The 24,924-nt window shown below is 37.7% G+C and overlaps 1 protein-coding gene across 14 annotated transcripts in view; it reads left to right on the forward strand.

Annotated features, from left to right (window-relative positions):
* The window catches only part of LOC123322257 (latrophilin Cirl), a 137,692-nt gene that overhangs the window by 11,413 nt on the left and 101,355 nt on the right, over window positions 1–24,924 (forward strand). For 12 of the 14 annotated variants that reach the window (XM_044910178.1, XM_044910175.1, XM_044910184.1 and 9 more), the window contains exon 2: window positions 17,459–17,610. The exons of the other annotated variants lie outside the window; for them this stretch is intronic. The gene's annotated coding sequence lies outside the window, so the exon portion shown is untranslated. The remainder of the gene's footprint in view (window positions 1–17,458; window positions 17,611–24,924) is intronic. 14 annotated transcript variants of the gene reach the window in all.

Genomic DNA, 24,924 nt, shown 5'->3' on the forward strand with positions numbered 1-24,924 from the left:
CTCACAATATAGTACAAATTACAACGGTATTGTTAGCTGCGGAATCGATTTGAGACATACGGTATCTCGGCTGCCAATTAAGCATTGAACGTTGGAGAGTATTCGATTAATTGCCACCGTACGGAATGGGAAGAATCTCAATAAAATAATGCCGTCTTGCAGTGCGACCACGACAAAAAGTAACGGAAATGGCCCGTGATCCGTATGAGGTAATTGCAGTTCGGCTCTGGGGCGTTTTTCATTCAGCTGCTCATATTTCACCGAATCAGTTTAAAGATTTTTCTCAACTATAATTACTGAATTTGGTTCATTATTTCCAATAATGAACCCTTGGATCCTTTCATACAGGGACACTTGGGAATATTCTCAGAAAATTCGATTTGATTCGTCATAAATTGCCGCATTGCTGGAAAATTTCATTAGAATCGTCAAAATTCTGAACTTTAGAACGGTGTACGAAGGAGAAAAACAACCCTTGCAGTTAAAGTTTGTTTAATATCTTCAAGAAGAAACATTTTTCACTGGGGTAATGTGTAAGCCTAAAATTATGGCCATAAAGATGGGGTTGTATTGTGAGTTTTGAAAAATAAATCTACTCTCTCTTGACCGGAGAAATTTGACTCTGGTCACCTGCATTCTCGGCTGCAATCAACATTTCCATTCATTAATTCATTGCTGTATCCCGTTGCCGGGGGAATGAATCTACAAAAAGACCAAAAAAGGAAAAAAAAATAAATAAAAAAAAAGAAAAAGAAAAAAAAAGTGCGAACAGACTTATAATTTTTCAGGGCTAATTGCGAATGTGTGCTCTCCTGTTCATTTCCAAAACGCAATTCATCAGCCAAACTCGAAATGTGGCAACGAAGAAAGGGACGAGAACACAAGCGGGATATCTTCCTCCCACAGCCATAACCCTTCCGGAAGTGAGAGGAATGAAAATCTAACGTAATAGAAGAACGAACATTCGGAATGAATAAAATGTGGAGAGGATCATTCCCGTATCGTCCTATTTTTCTTTCGGAACGAGCCGGGATGAAAATCAGCCATAGCGTGAAGTCCCCTCAATAGGTGGAATTCCGTAATCTCTTCAGGAATATCGAATGCTGGACCGCGCGGTTGAGGGTGTCGCCTCACGCTTTCACGGAATATCTCTTCACGAGAACCATTTCAAGATTTATTTTATTCGATCGTCATATAGGAGTGTTGGAGGAATTTTATGTCGGTCGCGCACGCTTCTCTCTTCCCGAGATTTTCGTATTCATGCCGAAATTTATGGGTGAATCTTCCTTCATTATCCGGGTTTAGGAGGTGGAAGAGATATTCGAAGTTATGTAGATGTTATAGGTAGTATTCTGAGCCAGTACCAATTTCAAAAATTTTGATTCGACTTTTCGAATTTTCTTCTACTTATCCAGTCCATTTTCCGGATAGCATGTTAGAATGATGTTGACACGGATAATCAACGAATATTACCCAACTTACTCGCTCCGAAAAGGAACAATTCGTTTCGAAGGATATGAATATTTAATAGGATTTGCTCGTGGTTTCAGTTTCTATGTGATTATGGTTCATTATATTTTTGTAAGGACCTCGGTTTCATAGGTCATGTTTGTATATTGAACAATTAATCGAAAACGTTAGTTCACCTATATTTGATATTCTCTATTCGTATTTACGATTGTTACAAAGCAAATGAAATTTTTACTTGCTTCTGATTTCTACAGGTAAAATTTCAGAAATGTTTCCTGTAACTTGTTGCGTAGAACTGGAATCATCTCCATAATCGAGCCCAACCCTAAAAAATAATCTTCATCTCAGCATATGCACGAGATTTTTCATTACATTTCAATGAGCATTTCTCTCTCTATACTCGAATCTTCATCATATTTTGTATAATCTACGAATTGTGTGCCCCTACCTTCCGAAAGAAGCCATCCACCTTTTCAGACAACGCAATCATCATCAGACTCGTTCCTATTCAACTTCATCATTGGAAAAATAAAGTGCAAGAGGCTACGTGGATCATTTGTACGAATTTAAATTCGCGAGAGGACACATTCCTGGGATGCCCTGTATGTTGAATCTCCCTCCCTGACACAGAAGCTTAATCAAATCCATTATTCTTCTGCTGAATTTGCAGCAGGAACAAGGAATGAAGGCCCAAGTAGTAATTCTACGTTTCAACCGAATGTAAATTATCTTCATGGAGCAGGCAATCTTTCCCGATTTTAATAGAGTTTTAGGGATTAAATTACGGCCGAGATTGGGCTAGGTGGGTTTGTTGCAGCGTGCCAAAAAAAAGGGGTCGGAATTGCTCGAAATGTAGTATGAAAATTGATCATGTCCCACGGTTGAACGGAGGATGAAATACGTACATTCTCTTCGGAAAATTGAGTCATAAATATCATCTATTTTTGGGGTTCTCGTGCCAAATTCCACGAACGGCAGCATGAATTTCTTTGACAATCAGAAAGGTGTGGGAAAACGTTAGAAAATGCGTTTCCATAGTAGACACATACTTGTACTTGATATACAGTGTGTTCAATCTCAAAAGGCGATAATTCATTATTTTATTTGTAATTCAACATGTGGCGTTCCATTATTGTCATAGTTCTTTTTCAGTCGAGAGCAAGCGCGACAGTAATATCATTGTGAGCTTTCTAGTTATGGAAGTTGTTTCAAGCAACATTCATCTTAACTGAAAGCCAGAGTGAGTAACACAGAAAACTCCACTTTCTTCCAAAAACACTCCGCCATTACACCCTAGTAGACCGCTAATTCGATGAATGTCGCGTCAGACGTGTCAAGAAAAAGTTATTCATCATTATACATCACGTTTCCGTCTTGCGTTACCTGGAAAGTCCCTCAGGAATTTCGGAAAATTCCGGAAAGTTGAAGGATCCGCTCCAAAGACTAGCAGCTGTTTCGAAGTTTGAAAGTCATCCGGAAAATTTGGTGTCCCAAATGAAAAATATAACAAGCCTAAACTATCTATCGCATTTGGCCTCCGTTTCGAAAACAATGTCTGCACATAATGCAGTCCAAGGAATATAGTTCTCTGTTGATTTACCCACACAACAATTTCTAATAATGGGAAAACATCAATTTATTATGTGGACCATGCCAGATTATTTAATCATTTATCGGGTTCTTCTGGAATATATTCTTCGAGAAAATAACTTGAAATAAAATATTGATGAATGATATCTTTCCGTTCTACCCACTGGATAATTCTGAGCGTTTGAGTAGTTCATACTGCAAAAAATTCAATGATATTTTGTTATGTTATCTGAGACTTAAGGGGGTGTTTTCTCGATTGTTCGAATAGTGAGTCATTCGATTCAGGAATCATTTTCTAAAAAATTCATTCGTTTTTTTTCTTTCATCTTTGATGTCTCTGAGAAAGGCTCAAGGGGATGTTCGATGTTTTCTCAATTGTTCGATTTCAAAAGCTCGTTATCGGAAATAATGAACTGAAACATTATAGTAGTGGATTTGCATCTTTCATTCGCCAATATAAAAGGATCTCGATCACAATGGGCATTAATTTTAAGTAGCGTAACACTCAAACCTATCAAATCACAAATATCAGACCGATAAAATCACGCGCAGCATAAATCATAATAGGTCATAAATTTTCATTTGTAAGAGAAGAATTACCCCCATGCCACTATTTCAACAAAAGAATCACATTGGCGCGTATAATCTCAGGAATCAACAAACGGGATGTCCCACATCCAATGCACCAAAACAACATTAATTCAATTACACTCGGTCTGGTGGATGTAATTTGTTACAAAGTATTCGATGTGAATCTTTTCATTTTTTCCTCGTTTTTTGGGGCATTCGGTGATCGAAATGAAAAACGACGATAATTAACTGTTGGACCCTAAGCTTATCAGCTTGGAAAAAAATGGTTTATTAGACGAGTCTTTGAATAAATCAATGGATCCTGTTTCGAAAAAGTGTCTTCCTGACCACACCCTGTAGAATGATATCATCTTTAGACTCGTTCGTCTATATAGCAGGAGCAGTCTGTATAACTAATTCATTCTTTAATGTTGAAATTATCTACCTTAATAACATTATGTAAACCAACCAGGTATGTCCTTAATTATAAGTCGGCCTAAGCATTTGACTTAATGATCTGAATTGATCCCACCTTTCTATAAGCGATCAGTTCGTCTCACATTATCTGTTTTTATTATGAAATGGGTTTGCCTCTTTTTCGTTTTTGCCCAAACCTTCAGTTTAATCTGTATATAATAAGTGTAAAGGATCCAAAACGATCGCGGTTTTTTCCTTTTATGTGGGAAGGTTCCTTTATGTCGGCCCGTAAAATTACCTCCTTACAATTTCCTTCTGAAATTCGTCAACATACATTTGCTATTGGTCAACTCTTCAACCTTAATTTTGTTCTTTCTAACCATAACTGATGGTCTGCCATACGGTTTACGTACTCCCTCACTGTAAGATACATCGATTGGTCGATATTTTCTGATAGATGGTCTAACAAACAACCCATAATTCGTTCTTTCGAAGGTGTGGAAGGTATCTCAGAATCCTCCCCATAATATTCGATGGGTGAAAGATCCGGTCATTCGGTTGGCCATTTAGAAGGATGAAGTGTCATAATTGAGACATAAACAAGTGGTTCTTTCAACTTCTGGAGGAATGAGGTTGAGAACTTAAATCTTACCCATACTCATACCCCTTGATGAATAACAAATAAGTTGAAGGACCAGATGTCATAATCCTCACAGGTTGGTGCACATGCTTAGCAACAAGAGAATCGGCAACGTTAGTAGAAAAAGATACCGGATAGGATCACAGAACCTAAGCTTCGATTCTGTAATGATCTGTTTCAAGGGTTGAAAAACGTTAGCCATCGATATCGAGTTATCAGATCGCCATATTTGGGATGAAGGTTGCTATTCTCCAGTTGCTGGAGTATGCGTCGGTATTTTCTACATGGTGAAAATTAGTAACCCCCCAGTAAAACCGCGGGATGTGCCCACGGATTGCCCAGCAATTTCAACATCTATCGATTGGCGTGTGTACGTTGATGTTGGTTTTACCCCATTAATAAAACAGCACGAAGTCCATCGTAGCAAGAAATTGAGGGTTTGATTAAGCATGCATTGCTAAATATGTAATCCCTAATTAGCGTGACGTTGGTGTGTGGGGAGGAATTGGTAAGATCCACGTGGAGATGACCGGACATGGTGGGGTATCAAGGGCATCATAAGCTCACTCTATTCGTTAGACCGGTATAAATTATAGCTAGCCATCCTATGCGCATTATAGGAGTCTGCAGACGACACTGGTTCGATGGTCATCAGGAACATTCCTCCCGCTTGTTGAGCAGTGGTGGCGTTATGCCTTCATTGTCACAGAATTCAGACCCACGTTATCGTGAGAACCAAAAACAGTTTTCTTTGGTGGATCGAGGAAAAGGGTGAGGTGGTGGGTTGAATTTGTAAATACCAATCTTCAACTATTTACACAATTCATAAATCGTCACTTGGATGGAAGAATATCCTCCCCAGCCGCCTTCTCTTAGGGACCGAACCTACCCTTTCCATTTTTTTGAATGGGAAGTGCGTTTATCGATAAATATTTCATTTCACCAATTTCTATCGACCTAGAAATATGTCAATCGAATTTTTTTGAAACATAGTATCTAGTTGTCAAGTAACGATCTCTGAAAATAAATTTTTTATCTCAGAAACCAGGCAGCGTTGGCCAGGTTTAGTACCTAGATGGGTGTCTGCTCTGGTCATAAATTTGGAGAAGCGTCAGTGCCTTCCTCATTTCTATGCCCTTATTTTCAATGATAGCTACAAATCTACATTGAAGCCCACAGGTATTTCATTTATTTTGCCGTTGAATATAGTTGTTTGTACCCAAAACTTTTCGAGTGACGCAGAATATAATCTGTACCTAATTGAATAAGATCGAATTGCAGCAGAGGGTTATCCTGCTTCTACACTTTAGTTGTATCAATATATTATCCCGCTGGTTAAGGTTTATGAAGTTGAAACAAATAGCCGGCCTAATGTATCAGCGGGATCAGCGTAATAGCTACCAGTCCCGAAAATTTATACGATAGTTCTTCTGATTATGTTACTTAGCACGCCACTGTTTATGTGTTTTGGCAGACATGAGCGCCACTCTCTCCGCTGATGGGATTAATGGACTTAGGAGATAGCGTAATGCTATTCGCTTGTAGCAATCATATGCAGGTATCGGGAAGAGATTGAATTTTCGAGTTTTGTACATAATATGTGAGTACATTTCGAATTGATAGCACCCGACTTTATCGATTGATACCAGAATGAAACCAGATCGTATGCTATGTGTTGATCACGAATGTTAATGAGCTCTGCGTATGTCATGGCTTCGACTCAGCGATATTAATATTTTTTACGTTCGATTAGTCAGTTTCTGAGATCCATAGGTATTTGTTTTTTATTCTTTTTTATTTTCGTCTTATTTCATTGCGAGATTTCACTTAGGGCTTCGTATCAGTGCGTTCGCAATTTTCTTCCCTCTTTCACGTTCGTTCATAAAATGTGAGTGATAGTCGTTTTTCATATACTTATTGTTGGATTTCCTCCACTTGGTCTCGTGCAATTCCTTCTGTCCCCGAGGACTTGTTGCGATACCCTCTACTGCACGTTGAAGGGTACTCAGTATCTCGAATTTGCAGGGCAAATAATCGGATTACCATGTCGTATCCGTGGAAGAATCGAAATCCTGCTATTAGTTCAAAATTAGAATAATGTAACAAGTTTTTTCGTCAATTGAGCAATGTTTACGCATACACAAAAGACTTCTGCGGCCGTTTATTTTTCATTAATATTTCACTAGAACTTAGAACGGCATTCGTGTTCTTTGTGAAGTTTTCTTTGCCCTGTCAAGGCGGAAAGTATTAAGTATTCTTTAAATTGTCCCACAGCGAGACCAAGAAATGGAAAACGAGATGTTCATCCGGTCCATATTCAAATACTGCCTCACTCTTGAATAATGATGTTGTACTTTTGTACTCCTGCCAAATGCATAATAGATTATACGGTTAGTTACTTGGTATGTTTGAATTTTCGCGGTGGGATTCATTTGTCCGAAACGAATCTATACAAATGAGCCTGTAAACATGTTTTGTTTCATTTTTTCCCTCAAATCTAGAAAAACGGGATCGATTCTTTTTTCGAAAGGGTATAAATTTCATTCCGCATTCCAAAACTCCGAAGGTTCTTTGTTGGAGATAGTGAACCGAAATCCATGCGGCGAGTGAGTTATGGACTCGAATGCGACTAACGAAAATCGTTTCTCTCTTCCACAACCATATTATTGCAATGAGGATAATCTGGTATGAAATATTGTGCGGATAATCCCGGACTAAAAATCTCATGTATCATTACAATGAGTCGTACACAAAATGTGACGTTTATGTAGTCTGCGTAGGATCAGTTACCGCCATTAATATCGCTCCAATTAACTCACTAACACACATTTATTTTGTGCGGTAGTCTAAATATCTATCGTGAGCGTTTTCCATCGAACATATCAGTCATGTCATTTCGGAAAGTGATTTTATTTATGGGGCCGTTATCACTTCGATTGAATTTTCGATATGTACATTTTCAATATGGAATAATGAAATTTTATCACGAATTTATTCGGGAAATCGCTCCTGAATGCGGCATTATCAGAAAGGCCCTGGTTTTTAAGACGCCAATACAATACAATGGAAAATTCGATTTGAAATCCGCAAAATTTTCAACATCCCTGTATTATTTGGCCGAAGTTATCCTCTATACAGAGTGAGCAAAAAATTACAAACAAATTTCTCCGAATTTTCACTTTTTTCGTGAAGGTATTTTGAGCTCAATTATGCACTGCGCCTTACTTTTACTCCCACTCTGTATATTTGGAAACCGTGAGATGTTTCGCGTCGATATTGCTCAGTCTCAGGCATACATTTGCATATTGAAACGAGGGGTGAAATTGCAACATCCCCTTTCTCTCCCCAACACGCAAAATACGTCTAATCAAAACTTAAAATAGAAAACAGAGATCGAGTGATACATAATTTTCGAGGATGGTGAAATCAACTTGGGACTCCTATGTCTGTATACATTAAGGAGTTAAGACACCTTTGTAGATTCCCCTTCCTATTTGCCCTCAAGGAGATTGGATTAGAGGGATGTTTTTTACTCTATAATATGCCAAATTTGAGATGAATCGATCTGTCCCAGCTTTTTCCAAAAATGTTTCATATTATTTATTTCAAAAGAAAGATTTATACGTCTCTTCTCGATTTGAATTTCTTAGGTTGCGAAGGGGTGAAAAAATGAAGAATTCTTTGAGCGAAAATACCTCTGATCTCGTTTCAAAGCGACACATTGTAGATTGGGGACGTACATCAAAAGTAAAAACATGGCAGCGAATCGAAGGTGAAATCGCCATGTTATCTATGCATCTTTTACAAATTGCAGAGCTCATGCAATGCCGATTTATGGCTAGTACCCGATAAAATGAAAAAAATGAAGGTAATAAAACCGAATTTGGCTATCGGGATACCTACAGTCGACTTCATTGGGGAACACTTCTTGATAGAGTTTATTCATTGGAAAATTATTCAGTGAATTAAGTTCCTTGCGGGGTTTTGAAAAACGACGATATACCCCAACCAGGAAATATATTTTCTTGAATGCGTTCCAGGCACACATAAACATTCAGGTTTTTGCTACCGCCTCGCCGCCAAAACACTGAAATATTTATTCTGGGAAATTGCGCCTTCCTCGTATAATTTTCTTTCAAACCTTGGCAGGTATTAACTTGAGAAAACGATATGAACGAACTGACGAAAGTGACCTTTCGTTTTTTTAGGTGTACTCGTTCAAATATATTTTTACGTTAAATCGGAATTGAGGCACAAAACGCATTCTAACGTTTTCCCGACTCGGATAATATGTTAAAGAAGCATCAGCTAGCATTGTCTGGCAACCGTTCCAGAAAGATGTGGACGTATGAGAGCTGAAGTGGTCGTATTTCTCCCCATACTCACGGTGTCATATAATCCTTGGCACCAAACAACTAGAAACAACTATGGGCAAGGGATTTGATTCAATTATACAGAGCCAACAATAATTCCATTTCGCTGGATTTAATTAATAAACCATGGGATTCTGCTATTTAACGTAGAAGCCAAAGTTTCTGGAGTGAACTCTTGATTTTAGCGTGCACATTTGGGGGCATCCTTCCCTCCTATTTGATATTCACGTCGCCTTCCCAGTTATGATACACGAATTCACAGTATCATCCCTAAATACCGAACGGATAAACTATCATCTCCTCTATCAGTATCATTTATTCGTGCATTGATTCCAGATAAGATATAAAACGTTGAATTTCAAAGGGAAAACAGAACATGCTGTCGGTCAAATTTGGTTTTCGAGTAAATGTAGATAAGTATCCACACTACTACATAACCTTGATCATTCTTCCTGCTTTTTACATAATCTCCTAGAAAACATCGAGAGGTATTAAATCCGGTTAACATATGCAAATCGAAACGAGGTAGGAGACAAATCACCGTAATAGTTCTCAATTATACCATTTTTCATTTCTCCTTCTGAAAATTCATGCATAATCGAATGAATGGTGTGTGAGATAATGGTTCTGGCGGTTTTTCTACTGTAAATGTTGAATATGTATGTTAAAATGTCGAGACTACAACCGATATATTGGTTTTATGTCGACTAATTATGCTACTTACCCTGTACTTACTGCAGAACGAACGCATTCTGGATTTCGTTGTCTATTGAGCTCCATCTGTTGATATAATGTATCAGGTAACGGTACTCTAAAATGCATTATCGCAAAATGAGGTAATGAACAAGTGGAAGACAGTGCTGTACTCCCCAAGTAAGGACCTAACGTTATTATGTGTTAGGTTCGTTTTATTAATAACAATTTCTTCAACCGTATTATGAGTTTCTCCATGTTTGGTTCGAGAAATAACAGGATCTAATGAAATATGAGCATCAGGGAAGAATTAAGTAATAATTCATTTCGGTTCAACTCCCGGTCGCTATTATTGACACGAAATATTTAATGCTGCTGATACTGTTGACATCGTTGTTAAGGAAACGATTCTGGAGATTACCGTGCAGGTGCACCATCTGAAACAAAAATTAAGCTCATGGAACCTTTTGAAGACAATTCGGAAACCGCCAAATGTAGGAAGGAATAATTTCTTCGTATTTTCGACACTTTATTTCAAGCATGTTGTGGTTATAAGGTCAAAGTTTTGTTTTCATTAATCATCTGCGAAAACAAAATGTTCTCTCTTTGTTTTTTGTAGAGGGTGGAGGAAGCCGGTTCACCACAACTTTTACAGGGAATAGGTACAAGGAAAAATGGTACAAAAAAATCATACATTATTGTTTTTGACAATAATTTTTATCATAACGTCTAACGCCATTTCTATAAAAATTCGTTAACCCCCGGTACTTTCACCTTCGAATAAATTTTATTCAACGAATAATGACGTACCGACATTCGATCTATGACATATAAACTCTTCTAATTAAGTTTCAATGACAGATTTATTCGATGAATAACACTATCTGAAAGTGAAAAGACTGCATTTTTACTAATCTTACGAATAAGACTTAATAAATGCGAATAAATTTATTTATTCGCACGTGAAAGTACCGGGCCTAAGAGTCATAACTCTCTACATTCGTATTTTGAAAATTGGAATATTCTCAACGTTCTTCTATTCAGCAATAGAATGAGGAATGGTTATTTCTACTCCAGGTTGAATGAATCCAAGATGCATTCGCATTTCTTGTTGCTCTTGCAAGATGTGGCGTAGAGAATCGCCTTAGTTGCGTCAATTAGGTCGGGGCTCGAAAGCAATTAATTAATTTTGCGAAACTAATATGTGTACATATAAGCTCCAACTTGTACGTACCGTATCGAATCGTCCCAGTTATTAAACCCTTATTGTATAAATTTGATCGCCACTTAAGTATTATTCGATACATTTTGTTGCATATTAATAGGCGCATTTATAAAGCGCTCCTGAGCATTCCTTTGAATTATTGATTTAATAACTGTTATTCTGTATCATAGCGAGAAATCGTTCGTGACTTTCAATTCTAAAACTATCATTACTCTTCATGTTACATGCGGTATATAGAAAAATGGCAGGAGAAATTATATAGGACAATTTTAACTTTTTAACCGTCTTTGAGGATCTTCCTTATTACAACCGGAACATAAAAGAGCTGATCATTTTAAACATCGGTATGTTATTTCCGAATTTTTCTTCAAAATTCAACTTTCAATTTTAAGATCTAATGAGAGTTATCTGACCTGTACAGTTTTGAACTGGGGAAGTATCGAAAATCGAGAACATTTCAGGCATTTCATTTTTTTCCATTCAAAAAACACTTATTCCTAGTCAAGATTTGAAATCCTGTCAATCAGATCATACCTCCTGAAATTATCACAGTGGAATTTCCACTTTTCATCGTCGAAACTGTGGGAAAGCGTTCATTTCTTGATTACTCCCGAAATGATCGCAACTTCTAGGGAAAAGCTTTCTCGGTCAAAAAATGAACTGTCGCAGTAAAAGTGATAAAACGCGACACATCTCCACGCGATAACGACAATTCCCGACGTAAAACGTGAGAGTTGTCCGTACTCAAGGATGGTAACATCGAAAAGAGCATATTTTACCCTGATGAATTTTAATATACCTGGAAGGATCAACATCTCCCGGTTTCATTGTGAGAGAGCATCTGAACCGAGCGAAAAATATTTTTCCCCGTTCAAAATGAAATTTGATAATGCGTGTTTTGCTGGTCCCTCCTGCTCGGAATGAAAATATTATGAATAGGTACTAAAATTCCTCAACGGCTCTAATTCAATGAAGAGGAAATTGCGATTTTGGTATTCTGAAAAGGGGGTGAAACCATAATTCCAAAATAACCATTCAGGGGAGACTTGACTCCGCGCTCTTATCTGGTGTAATTCATTTCTTAATATTCAGGGCTGACAACGCCAATTACGTCAGAATTCATTGCACAAAAGAGTTAAAATTCGAGATCTTTCGCGAGCCCCTAATGAATTGTCCTTTTCAATCTTGCTGGAATTTATTAAAAATTCCGAACCATTAACCACCTAGCCATCCAACTCCATAATGGCATTACGACAATCAGCCAAAGGAAAAATTTGGGATATTAAATTATCTTTGTTATCTGAACATCGGAGTCGGATGTTCAATAAATAGCTCGGCTTTTTTTCTACATCTTTTCGAGCTATATTCGGAAAATGAATATATTCGATCGTCTCTCATGAAATGGGAAGTTTTGTCAAAGAAAAATAATTGAGAATTCCTTGCGTTTTTCAGTGGTTCGTTTAGGACTCAAATTTTTAATTCTCGGCTAGGAAAATTCAGGAGAACCAATTTATTCCTCAGAAGGTGAAGAAAAGTGGTCCTTTTTCAATAATAGATATCACGAAGATCAGGTTGAGTTTTTAATAAAACTTTCAGATATTGAGTGAGCATTGTGAAAGCTTGTATTTTGCCATTTTGAATTGTGAAAATGTACTTATTGACACAAATGTGACATTGGAGCCATATGGCTGCAGTGACTTTTCGACATCATCAGCGCCTTTTTTGAGTAACTTTATAAGTTCATATTAAAGGTTTTCTCACGATTAAAACGTACAGTTAGCCAAATCGTCAATATGAAGATTTGATATTTCTAAATAGAGGATGGTTTTCCTGATTCTCCTCGTTTTGGTTTTCTGAAGTAGAAATTGAGTGACCAGTTATGTGTAATGGCTGGGAGCAAAAGTTTCAGACGGTCTATTCGTATCTTATTTCATGAGATAATGGAGGGATGATGAAATCATTCACCGAAATTGCCGCGGTTGTTACAAGAATTATTTCACTATTTCATTTCACTAAGAGCCGTAATATCATAACGTAATTTGATAAATTGAATCAATATAAATCTAAATTGTTTATTCGATTGATTTATTGGTCGAAAAAAATTCGTGACTCGTATCCACATTCAATTTTAATCCACAACGAATTGAACGACGAAAATTGTATGAGGGAAATTACCGCGGAGTGTGAAATGGGAGTATTTTAGAGTAAATTTGACACGATTATTTATGTTTCCTGATTAGTGTGGTAGGGCTCTCAGGCCTGCCGATGGAATGCCGGCACAGAAGAGTGGTTGCTCGGCGTGTACGGCCTTGCAAGTCGGCGGTCTGCTCAAATAAGAGTTGAACGTCCGAAAGTGACCGACCATTTTGTTTCATGAATAAGGAATAAACAATATTTTTATTGCCTAATATTGGAACCTGTAGATCAGTATGGACGCTCGTATGTGCGTATATATACACACGTCTCGTATGCAGATCTCGCGGCCACTTTTTGCCGAACGATTCCCTCGGGATATCGACGGGGGGGAAAATTTTATTCTTCATCCGTTTTCGGGTTTCCATTCCATAACTAAACGCTGAATAATTGGCCGGGTACTCGTATCGGTGCCGATCGTGATCGGTTGGACCGTTTTACGCGTTTCGATCCATAAAGATTTCGCCGGCTTCGATTTTTCGAATGGGGGGAAAATATGCTATTCTGCGCCCTTCGAAATTCATCTAACCTTCCTAAACTCAATGAAGTTTCATTCAAGTAATTCAAATTTCACCCCCCAACCTTTAACTCTCAGTATAAAACCCTTTGAGAAAAAAGAGTTTTAGAGGGATGGTACTCTAGATTTTTGGACTGAAACCTAGACGGAGTTTCAGTCCATTACTTCCTACTGAAAAGAAAATTAAAATATTTCCAATCCAAGAGTTGAATTTTTGCCATTACCATCGTTTAGGACTCGCACTTGACAGTTTTCTCTTCATAAAATAATGAATAAAGTCAATATTATTCAAACGATATGTCTGGCATTATAGTGGCGATGGTTAGTCGATGAGAACTTATCCAATCTCCAGAAAAGAAATCCATCCCAGCAAAAGTTCTCTATAACTGATAATATACTATGAAGTAGTAGTACGTATTATCCTTAGTTATGATCCAATATTTAAATGAGCCCTAATGTAAGTTCTTGAGAAATGAATCTGTAATTTATCACCGATTACATTGTGGGTTAGAAATCTTTTATGTGCAATAAATTCATAACTGCGTATGTAACAGGAAATAAAATTGAATGAGCGTAAAGGGTTTAGTACCATTGTTCAATTCACACATCTGATGTATCAATCCTCCACAGGACATATCGATACAAGTAGGTTGTGGTTTAATGTGGTAGCTTTTTTTCGTCTTTGATGTCCACTACTCTTACTCTTTAATTATGAAAATGAAATTTTTGTTTTGCTTTCGTCATTAAGTCATTCAAGTCACGAAGGATGTTTTCCTTCTTCTCTTGCAATTTTATATGTTCTCTCACTGATGTCTTCTTCTCCCATAGTTATTATTTAGAGTTAAAGAATATGGGGACGGCATTTGAACATTTACAAATTTTTCTGTGTAAATGCCAAAGTGTGCAGTCAATTCTATCGAGACTTCGTTCTGAAATTAATTGCTGTAATATATTTAATCGATTCTCTTCTTCACAATGCCATTTCCATACAGATTCGCCATGAGTAACAGCTTGGGGCCGCAATAGCATTTATGTTGCCTCATCGATAGCATTTCTACTGATAAATATACCTGAGTATGAATCATAGTTTCTTGAGAGCGTGAATAATTCCTAATTTTCCCCTCATCGAGTTTGACCTTACATTCATTGCACATTTCACACCTGAAAATGGGAAGAATGGGAGTCGATTGATGGTATCTCTTCACGAAGAATATTCCTTCAAGGCCTAACAAAAATATCCGAACTTGTAATGATACAGATGTCGTATTTTCAACGTATATTATGCAGAATCATATTTCTTATTTCCTTCGTATCTTATCTACAGGTACAGGTTGTCTAGACTATTTGTACTTCATGTGAGAGGTTCATGCAAACATGTTTTTACATCTGGCGAATAGTCTCTAAGCTAAAGAATTTGTTTTCTTGAGGGAATGCCTGCGAAGTCTTCGTATCGGTACTTTACTTCTACTCACTGAGTTTCAATCTAATCAAGGTTGTTTATTGCAGTAGAGAATACCCAAATACTTGGAATCAAAAATACTTATCAATATTCAACTACAACTAGCAAAATATATATTGTAACTCGAGCCTAGTCATATCGGATACATTTTTGGTTTGCCAGCAAAAGCTGAGATCCTACGGCATTTTCACTATCACAGAAGTATCGCATGCTTGGCACTCCGCGCAGGCTCGTAATTCGCAATCGGGAATCGGACGAGTAAATTATTGCGCAGGCGATTTGTTTCAGTGGATTTCTTCGTATGTATTTCTGCTGGCATTATAAAATCTCGGCGTCTATTAATGGTTACGATCAGAATTCGTAAAGTATGATGAAAGGGCTCCGGGAAGATTTGCGAAAACGAGTTTTTTTAAGGTCAGCCAGGACCATCATCTCGGTTGGCTGTTGTCATTGAATAGACGTTCCGTTCTTCCTTTGTACCCCTGAAATTGCTCTTGATTACGATGCTTCAAGAGCCAATTTTTTATCGTTGAGAGCAATGTACGCAATTCTTCGGAATAAGCACTAATATGCAGTTCAGTATAATAATTATGAGCAACAGAGCACAGCCGATGCAATGGCTCCTGTCACGCCCACGTCCTTTGGATTTCTCCGCCTTTTCAAGGTGGGGAAACGTGATGGGTTAAAAATTTTAGGCGTGCAATCATGAGAAATTTGGACGTCACTGTTATTGCTAGACATGCAGGTATTTGGTTGAGAGTGATCGGCTAAGATTGATTCTTGAAAATTGAAAGTGGGAAAACGTTCGAGCAATTTTCAGAAATTTGGATTTAGTTGACGTTTTTATATTCGTGACAGTATGAATCACTCTGATTCCGACCCCTGTTGCACCCTGTATACATAAATGTTTCTCCTTGTGAAAAGAAGTAATTTGGCCAAAATTGAAACAGTTCATGATACGAAATCATCTGAAGAAGTAGGCAGGGGCGAGTTTTAGTTGGCAATAAATGAAAAATGGAGTGGAAACTGATTTGAAGAATGCGATAAAAGGGACTTTATTGCGAATCAAGAAACGAAATGATATAAAGTAAACTGAGATTTCCCCTCGGTGGTAAAAAGTCCCAAATGCCCTCATTATTCACTGAAGATGTTGGCGGGGAAGGCGATCAGGACATATCTCCAGAAGTTTACGTCGAATGCGAAAGTGTCAAAAGTAATTTATTATCTCTTTTCATATCATTATCTGCCTTTTCAAATTCTGTCGTACGAATAAAGGGAAGGTATAAATTGAAAATAACCCCGACCGTAGCTAATGGAGGTGGCGTTGCGGGAAGCAGGAAATCCATCGGCAAAAACCAGGGATGAAACTCAATTTCGCAGCCGCGAAATTTTTATTCACGGTCAGCGTAAATACACAACAATTTTTATTGGCGGCCTTTCATCTCTGAAAACGGAGCGAATGGTCTAGAAAACAATGCCGAACAATTTCAGGATATACGGAAGATACATTCGGAAATATTCATGCGGTCGAAGGATATTTTTGAATTGATTTCATTTTTTTTTCGCTCGATTCGACGTCGGTATGGGGGAATCATTTCGCGTATTGCAGGATCGGTTTTCAATTTCAGTGATTTTTTGCTCTTTTGCAGACAAGCATAAGGTTGGATGATATCCTTTATTTTAGATTTGATTCGTGCTCGACAGAAAATAAAGCATGTTGAAGGTCTGTTGGGATTTATTCGTAAATTTCTGTGAGATTGTTACTAGCAAATATCAAGTGAATACAAAAAGGTTTTTGTCTTATACGGATTATAACGAATCGTTATTTTAAAGTGTAGTGGCGAAATGACGATCCGTCCAAAATGACGAATATCAGAATTCGTTCAAATCAGATCGTCGAGTGAACCGCCATTGAGTATGTAGATATCCAAACATATATTTTTTCTTCATTCGATATGAGACTTATGAATTCTATTCGTATTCATGGGTAATGAAATGAATCTGTTTATGGAATTCATCTCTTCAACTGCGCCGCGCGTTGTGTCTGACAAAGTGGAAAATACAAACGTGGAAAAATATTTCTTGGAATTCCTTCATCAAAGAGGATAGCGAGCTTGTAAAGTTATTGTGATGCTATTTTAATCAAAGACGATATCAATTTGAACTTCATATAATAAGGAACAACTTCTTTTGATGTGCATTCTCGATCTTCTATCCATTATTCTTTATTTTTTCCTATTCGAACAGTTTATTTAATCTACATTTTTTTTTTCAGTAATTTTGTGGATCTGATTAAGGATTTTGATTTCAGAGCTTGGAGAAGTGCGTTGAGATCAAAGTAAAATATTCGATTATATATTGGAACCGCTAGGTTGGGGGCTGTAGATACGATTTTGTCGAAGCAAAAATGTGGAAGTAACTGCTATAAAGGAGAATTCTCTGGGGGAAATACGGGGAAGAAAGGTGCGTATGTTTGATTTGAAGCTTGAAAATTCTCGACATCATAACCTGATCCTACTTTGAGCATCGATAAGACTCAATCGGAAACTACTCATTATTTCCGAGGTACGAATTGTTTTGAGTTGTTTACCGATTATACGTAAATCAGTTTTCATGTCAAGGTCTCATTTGAAAAACTTTCTGTTTGAGGAAAAGTGATTATACATTCAACTTGGCAAAAAATCATACATTGAAAGTTTCTCAAGGTATTTTTGTCAATCGCGAACGTTCTTTCATTGATTGCAAATTAATACCTATGACTAAATTTACATAACAATTCCTTTATTATTTCCTTATTTGTATTCCATGAGCAACGAAAAAATATCACGTTGCGTCAAAGTTTTCGATAGATCGTATGGAGTCCTTGACTACCTTTTTTCCAACTAATCATAATTATTTATTATCACTTATGGTATTAGTTGAATCATGGAGAAGAATAAAAATAGTAACAGCATCATCCAACGATCTTACCTATGTAATATCCTGTAATTGCATCTTACGTATTCATGGTTGCGTATAGTAGAATTACAACATCATACGTACCTACATAGGCTACATACTTAGTAATGAGTACTGATCATTTTCAAATTGTAGGAACGTTTCTTAAATTAATCAGCTCTTCACTCATGCGGTTGTGAGATTGCAGATATACATACATGTTAAGAAAATAGTATCGTTAATTGTTCTCGTGTTATTTTTCCGCTTTGCTTAGATTGAAAAACGGCTTGAAATTTCATTCCTTGGTTCATTATTTCTGGACTTGCTTTTTGAGTGATTCTTCGAGATATTTTCACAATACTTCAGATTATATCAAAAGCCGTATTGGGCTTTATTGGGGCAGAAGTACAAAATTTGAGAGAAATCCGTCAACGTTTTTCTAATTTGTGAATAAAGGACCAATTTGTCAGGTAGAGCAGGCTAAATTCTGAAAATTCTTCGAGTCTAGCTTATTCAGTTGTTGGTGGGGCGAAACAGGTTCAGGTCAAATTTTCCATGTAATCTTTGAGGAAAATGCACTTGAGTATTTGAAGAAGATAGTCCAGAAATGATGAAGCCATATATGAAATTCGTAGCGTTTTTATTCCTCATCTGGAGGTACTAAAGCTCAGCAACCTCGAGGTATCCTTCCAGTTGCTGTTACCATCAAACAGAGACCGCTGATTATTCAAAGCCGACGCCTGGATTTGTGCAACGAGTTCCACAATGTGACACATTAATCTTGATTGAAACAACAATATAGAATATCGTACCGAATAAAAATGTATATGCTCATATAAATATATAAAACATGGCAGTTTCGGTTTGACTACGTCAACTAGATTTATCGAGTTTTTTCCGCTGAATAAATGATGTGCGGAAAGACTCCTTGAAGATGTAATATATTCTAACCTGAATTTATGGTCACATGGATGTTATATATTATCATTAAGAGTTGCTCTTTTTTTCCCTCTTACTCAGCCAAGGTGCTCTCAGTACTTGTTTCAGAAAACGTTCGCATATCGCATCCAGTTCTTTACAACCATTACGTTTAGGTATTAAGTTACACCCAACTGTACTTGCTAAATTTAAGAGATCGCAAACTAAAACCAGCTTCAGGTGCTGCAACTGTTGGTTGAAGATGGGGTTAATATTCACGAATAGATTATGAATTGAGCGATGCATGCAATCCTCAAACTCCATATTGCGGATGTAGACATTGGTGTTTCGGTCATTCTCAGTCCTGGATAAGGACAGAACTATTACTTGTTTACTCTATTTCCTTATTTGCTTCAGAAATCGAATCTGAAATTTTAATTTTCCGCTATACTGTTTTGTTTCGTTCAGACAATACACTCAATCGAAATGCCCGCTATTTTTATGTATTACTATCGTGAATGCACCGTCAAGGACGTAACCCAGAATTAATTGTGTTGGTGCTTTATGTACACAGCAAACAGACTTCAGAAAGTTATCAGCCTTTCATTTAATATGAATAATGATAAAATACTTGACGGAATTCGGTTGAGTAAATTTGTTTTGTACGACATTGCGAATTACGAAACTGTTTGATATCGCTAAAAATATTCTTCGCGAATGTTTTTGCATTTTTTCACGAAGCAGAATATCAAACATACTCTCGTTGATTCGGCTAAGTTTGCGAACTTTGCGAATGCAGTGCAATTTATTGATTTCAGTACAATTGTGACTCATGCGGAAATTAGATATTGTGAAAATTAATGATAGTGGATTATCTATCTATGTTTACTCACCACCTACGTATCGTCTATAGGAAATTTCCTGCTTCGTATGCATTTTCCAGTTTTCTTTCTCACCTCCTGCATAGCTTTAACTCTCGGGCGAAGTAAAACACCTTCCTCGTTGTAAGTGGAGGATATGAATATTTCCGAACTCGTTATTCTGTGCACCGATCCTTTGTAAAATTGAATAAGCGAGTGAACTGAAACAATCACTTTAGTACACAATCGATGAGCCATGCTATTTGAATATTCCAAAATCAGTGCTTCAGTTCGCTGTGCAAGGGTACTTAAATTAAATTAAATGCGATTAATAATCTCCAACATTCCATTATTCCAGTGACAGATATCAAATGACAGCGGATATCATTCTCAATTAAACCTGAATTACCGATCGAAAAGTGCCCTCAAAGACGACTGGTCAGTAACTCAACGAAATGGGTCGAAATTGCAGCGCTGACATATTACAGAATGTCGATGAATGGTACTTACACAAATATCTGCGCGATATTGATTCGAGTTGTTACAGTACTGATTTAACATCGATACATTTAGTTTAACAAACCCGTAAACGTCAGATCACCTCCATAAAATTAATGTTTACTTGAACGGTCGCAAGTCAAAGCTTGACAAAACCATAAATAATGGCTGGTCTAGGTTAGCATGCAGGTTGATTCTCGAATGCGTGGGAGTCGTAAGAGCTGGACAAACTCGCAACATATTCGCGTTAAACTCTCGTAAGACCGTGATTGTTCATGGGCAATACTGCAGGGTAAAATTTCGAAAACTTCCCAGTCTTATCGATGGGAGAATCCTCTTTGGAACATTTCACTTTGTTGTATTCAGTAGAGTCTCTCCTGTTCCATGCGAGATGTTGATTTGGCTTATAATTGATATTTATCATCTGTTAATTTTCACTCCAATGGTCGGTTTAGGAAAAATATGAAATCAATAACAGATAGATTGAGCTGGGTCGGTTGTGTTTGAAAAAATAATAAACGAGGAACTCACCAGAGAGAGACTTACAGTGATGCCAAAAAACAACACAGCTTAGGTAGCGTAGACAGCAGACCATTTATGTTATCTACGTGTATCTTTAAAGATCAACTACTGTGCAGATTTTATAAGGAAGATGTAGAAAAATCTTCTGGAGATCTATCCTGTTGAAGACATAATGATCTCGAAATCCCATGGGAGCCAGGAGGCTTTTGGATTGAATTCAAGAAATATTTTCGCAGAACATAGTGGCATGAACGCAGGAAATCTTCAATTTTGGGATTACAGACCACTGTGATGTAATATTTAACAGAGACCATCTCCTTGTTGATTAGGTACTCTCAAAGGATGCCTTCCTGCACTACGATTTCAAGGTACTCTATGCTCAAAACGAAAATCTTGCTAGAGGGGGTCCCGAAATGCTCAGTGGTAGACAGTGAGCGTGATTTGCTCATCTTGGGGTCTCGTGTCCTGGATTTTGCTAGGTCTAGGAGAGCAGTGATTTCTACGTACGCGCAGAAAATATATAGGGACATTGCGTAGTTCAGAAAGTTGTTTATGCGTGTCTCCTGACTGATTGCCTCTCATCCAGTTAATCCTTGGGATGAATGGGGATTCAACGGGAAATAGTAACTACGCTGAAAATGACAAACAGAGAGGCATGTAAATGAAATTGCATAATTTGGTGGCATACCGTCGGGACGCCGACTCGGGGCAGATGCGCGTCTTCTCTGATCGATTTATCAAATCACTCTAGCCGAAACGTCAACATCTGTAGTTTACGTATATTGAATGAATGGGCGACGTTGTAGTTGAAAATTAGATCAGTCTGAGTTATTGGTCGGCCACCCCTGAAAGTACCGCATAAACGAATTATAAGAATGTCGCTGCCGGAGGCTGCGCCATTTTTCCGCCCGTCATTTCCTAGGGGGAGATGCAACAATGAATTATTGGAATTTATTGAAATCGCAGAGAATGGCCGTTCCATTTGAATCAACTTAATGCGATCCTCCTCTTGTTGTAGCTGTGCGCAGCAGGAGTTTCACGCCGGCAATTCTCGTATTCCATTAAAATTGATATTCGGTTTTCTGGCCGATATACACCAGGATGACTCATCATGAATGTTCTCTATTTTGAAGGAACCGAAGTTGCGGTATGTAACGTTGCATTTTCGAATACAATTACCATCTTTTATCCGTTTTCAATGAGGAATCCTCGCGAAAATTTCAGAGATGTCTATTTATATACCTTCACTACATGAATAACTTGAGAAGTTATCAGATCTAATAACGGAAGTGGTTATTTTGAAAATATATTTGACTGTCACCTCGCGAAAAGTTTCTGAGTTGCAGAAATTTTTTTCAAGTCTTCGTAACTGTACTGTACAAATGGTTATACTGAGTTGTAGTGAGTTTCAGTTCCATTGCATCGTCCAAAAATGAGTACCAGTTATGGGTATCTCGAATATCTACTTTGATATTCCATAAACTCCTTTCATTGGTCCAGGACTTTTCTGTGGTATAGGAAAATGTACTTTAAAGAAAGAGTTTCAGGAGCAGGAAAAAATCGAACGAAAATTACACTTGAGAAATCTTCCTAGACTGGAACATTCCAAAAGTCCCTTCGGATCTTCGGGATCTTAACAAGAATATGTTATACCTTCTAACTGGATTCCTCACAGGGCATTGCCGCCTCAAAAAGCATCCATTAAGAATGGGTCTAGCAGAGTGCACATTCTGCTGGGAGCAGATCACCTGGTGCCCAGATACTTCATTTGAACACTGGAACTGGATGGCGAGCGGTACACGACATATCTGTGATGAGGGGCACATTAGAACTCAAGATTGTAATGCAATGCAACCTCCTATGAAATCCACGATTTTGTTGTTTGATGGCAAGACAAAGACCTGACGTCTATGATGATACAAAACAAGCCGAGACAGTACTAGTTACTCATCAGTGTCAAAATGTAGTGTACTCGATATTTATCCGGTACCTCATTCATAGTACTTATAATACTCAAGTGCAGTTTTAGTACAATTTACTGAAAAAATCTACAGGCGGAAAGTAAAACTTTTATGTGCACTATAGCCAGAACACATCGTATTCAACTGACGATCTGATGGTTTCAAACACATTGGACTTCATGCAGTTCTTACCTTCATATATCGTCTCTGTACCGCACTGATGATAGCCAATAAGCTAGAAACCGTGGTTTGCGGATTTCGATCCATTATTACGTTTCCTGGAGTTACCAATCGATATGATATCTGATTGTCAAGACTGCCCCCGACCTGTCGTACCGATTCTTCAGTTTGATGGATCACTTAGAATAAATCGAAAAGAAAAAAAGGCGAACTTGCAGTAATTGCCGTGTGGAAAGCCCTGTTGGGACAGATTAATCGGGTCGACCCTTTTCTACGGTAAATTTGACACAGTGTTTTTGCCGACGAGTGCCCAACCTTTTAGTTCCTGGGGTCCGAGGAAGCATCGCTAATTTTAAACTTCAAATAGCTTTCTCTTCGTAGTGGCCTACCAAAATTTAACTAGTGTTTCAACTAATTTTCTGAAAGCTTTCAGCTCACCCTAGCGACAAAGTGTTCGGAAACAGTCGGGCTAGTTTAGCGGACTCAATTCGTTGATTTACTCCGGCATGAAAGATAGATGCGTCACAGTGGCGTACCTATGTAACTCTTGAAGAATAAACCCCTCGAGATAAAACCCCCACGGTTGAAGGTGGACCAATTTCAGGGACAGTATCATTTATGATGGCCATAACCGATTTATTTTGTGGTAGAAAAATGGCACAGGCTGAAATCGTACTCACATTGACATTCAAGTCGAAATCAACTTTTTGAAAACTTACTGCGGACTAAGTTTTCGAACAAATTTTGTGGAATCAGTTGCTTCCTTATTTCCGAATATGAACCTATCAATCGAACATGAAAATTATACCTTCTGAGCCTTTCGCAGTCTTCGTTTTGAGACATGTGCAAAAATATAATGAAAAACCCTTTTCCTCTCAGACCTTTTCTCTGAAACTCGTAATATTTGTTGATTTCGGAAATGAATGGGATGAGAAAATATAAGGATTATAGGTAGTTTTTGTCTGATGGATGTGGAAGTTTTATTTATCGAAATAATAAACCGCATTGTTATTGTCAATAGAATTTTTCACCCTTGTTCGATATGCCCTTGGTTATGTAGTAGTGTTTCGCCTCTGGCACAGATTGGCCTAGCCGAAATGAAGAGAATTATTAAATTAATTTCGCTGTATTGTCCCGCGAATTATCACTGCCTTCCTAGGAGAGAAGGGGGTGGTAAACAAAGTGGTCAGAACTACCCCCCGCCTGGAGTTGAAATATGTCGGGTTCACCCTGTGAAAGCTTTCGTCGCCGTCTAGACTCGTAAATTGATTATTGCCAGACTTCCCACCAAATGCCAACATTGTGATCAAAACCCTCCCTGTTCTTTTTCTATACAATTCGACGTTCGTTTTAGTGGCCTAGATGAAATCAATTTTGGTCCGAAATAATAGTTAATGTGCATGAGATTATTCCCGCTAGCGTAGCTCCTCGTAACTCAAGATAAAAATATCTCTTTCATCCTGAATATATTCTGAAACACTTCTAGGACCGAGATTTGAATTTCTCATTAGTCTAATCTTTCCTTAAATCTCCTTGCTAATTATTTCCACGGCTGTTATGAGTCTGCGAATTCACGGTCCGAAATAGAATCGTAGTCCTTTTTTATTTTGCCATTAGTGTCTCTGCATCTACAGGGGCAATTCAATCGCCCCATTGAGGAAGGCTTAACTGTACTTATATTCTTAAAATCGTTAAATTCGATTCCAGTATCTGAAGGGTGCGAACCTTGCAAACATTGAGGGTTAGATTTTTCTTATTTCAATTTGAAAAGTGAAAGCTGATTTTCGAAAATTCATTATCGATCGATAAAAGAAGATACTAAACTACTATCAATATGGACGTAAATTCGCTCGAACTGATAAATGAAAGGTTTGTTTTTAATGGGACGTAATTGACTTGGG

Source organism: Coccinella septempunctata, chromosome X, assembly GCF_907165205.1.
Source record: "Coccinella septempunctata chromosome X, icCocSept1.1, whole genome shotgun sequence".
Classification (NCBI taxonomy): Eukaryota; Metazoa; Arthropoda; class Insecta; order Coleoptera; family Coccinellidae; genus Coccinella; species Coccinella septempunctata.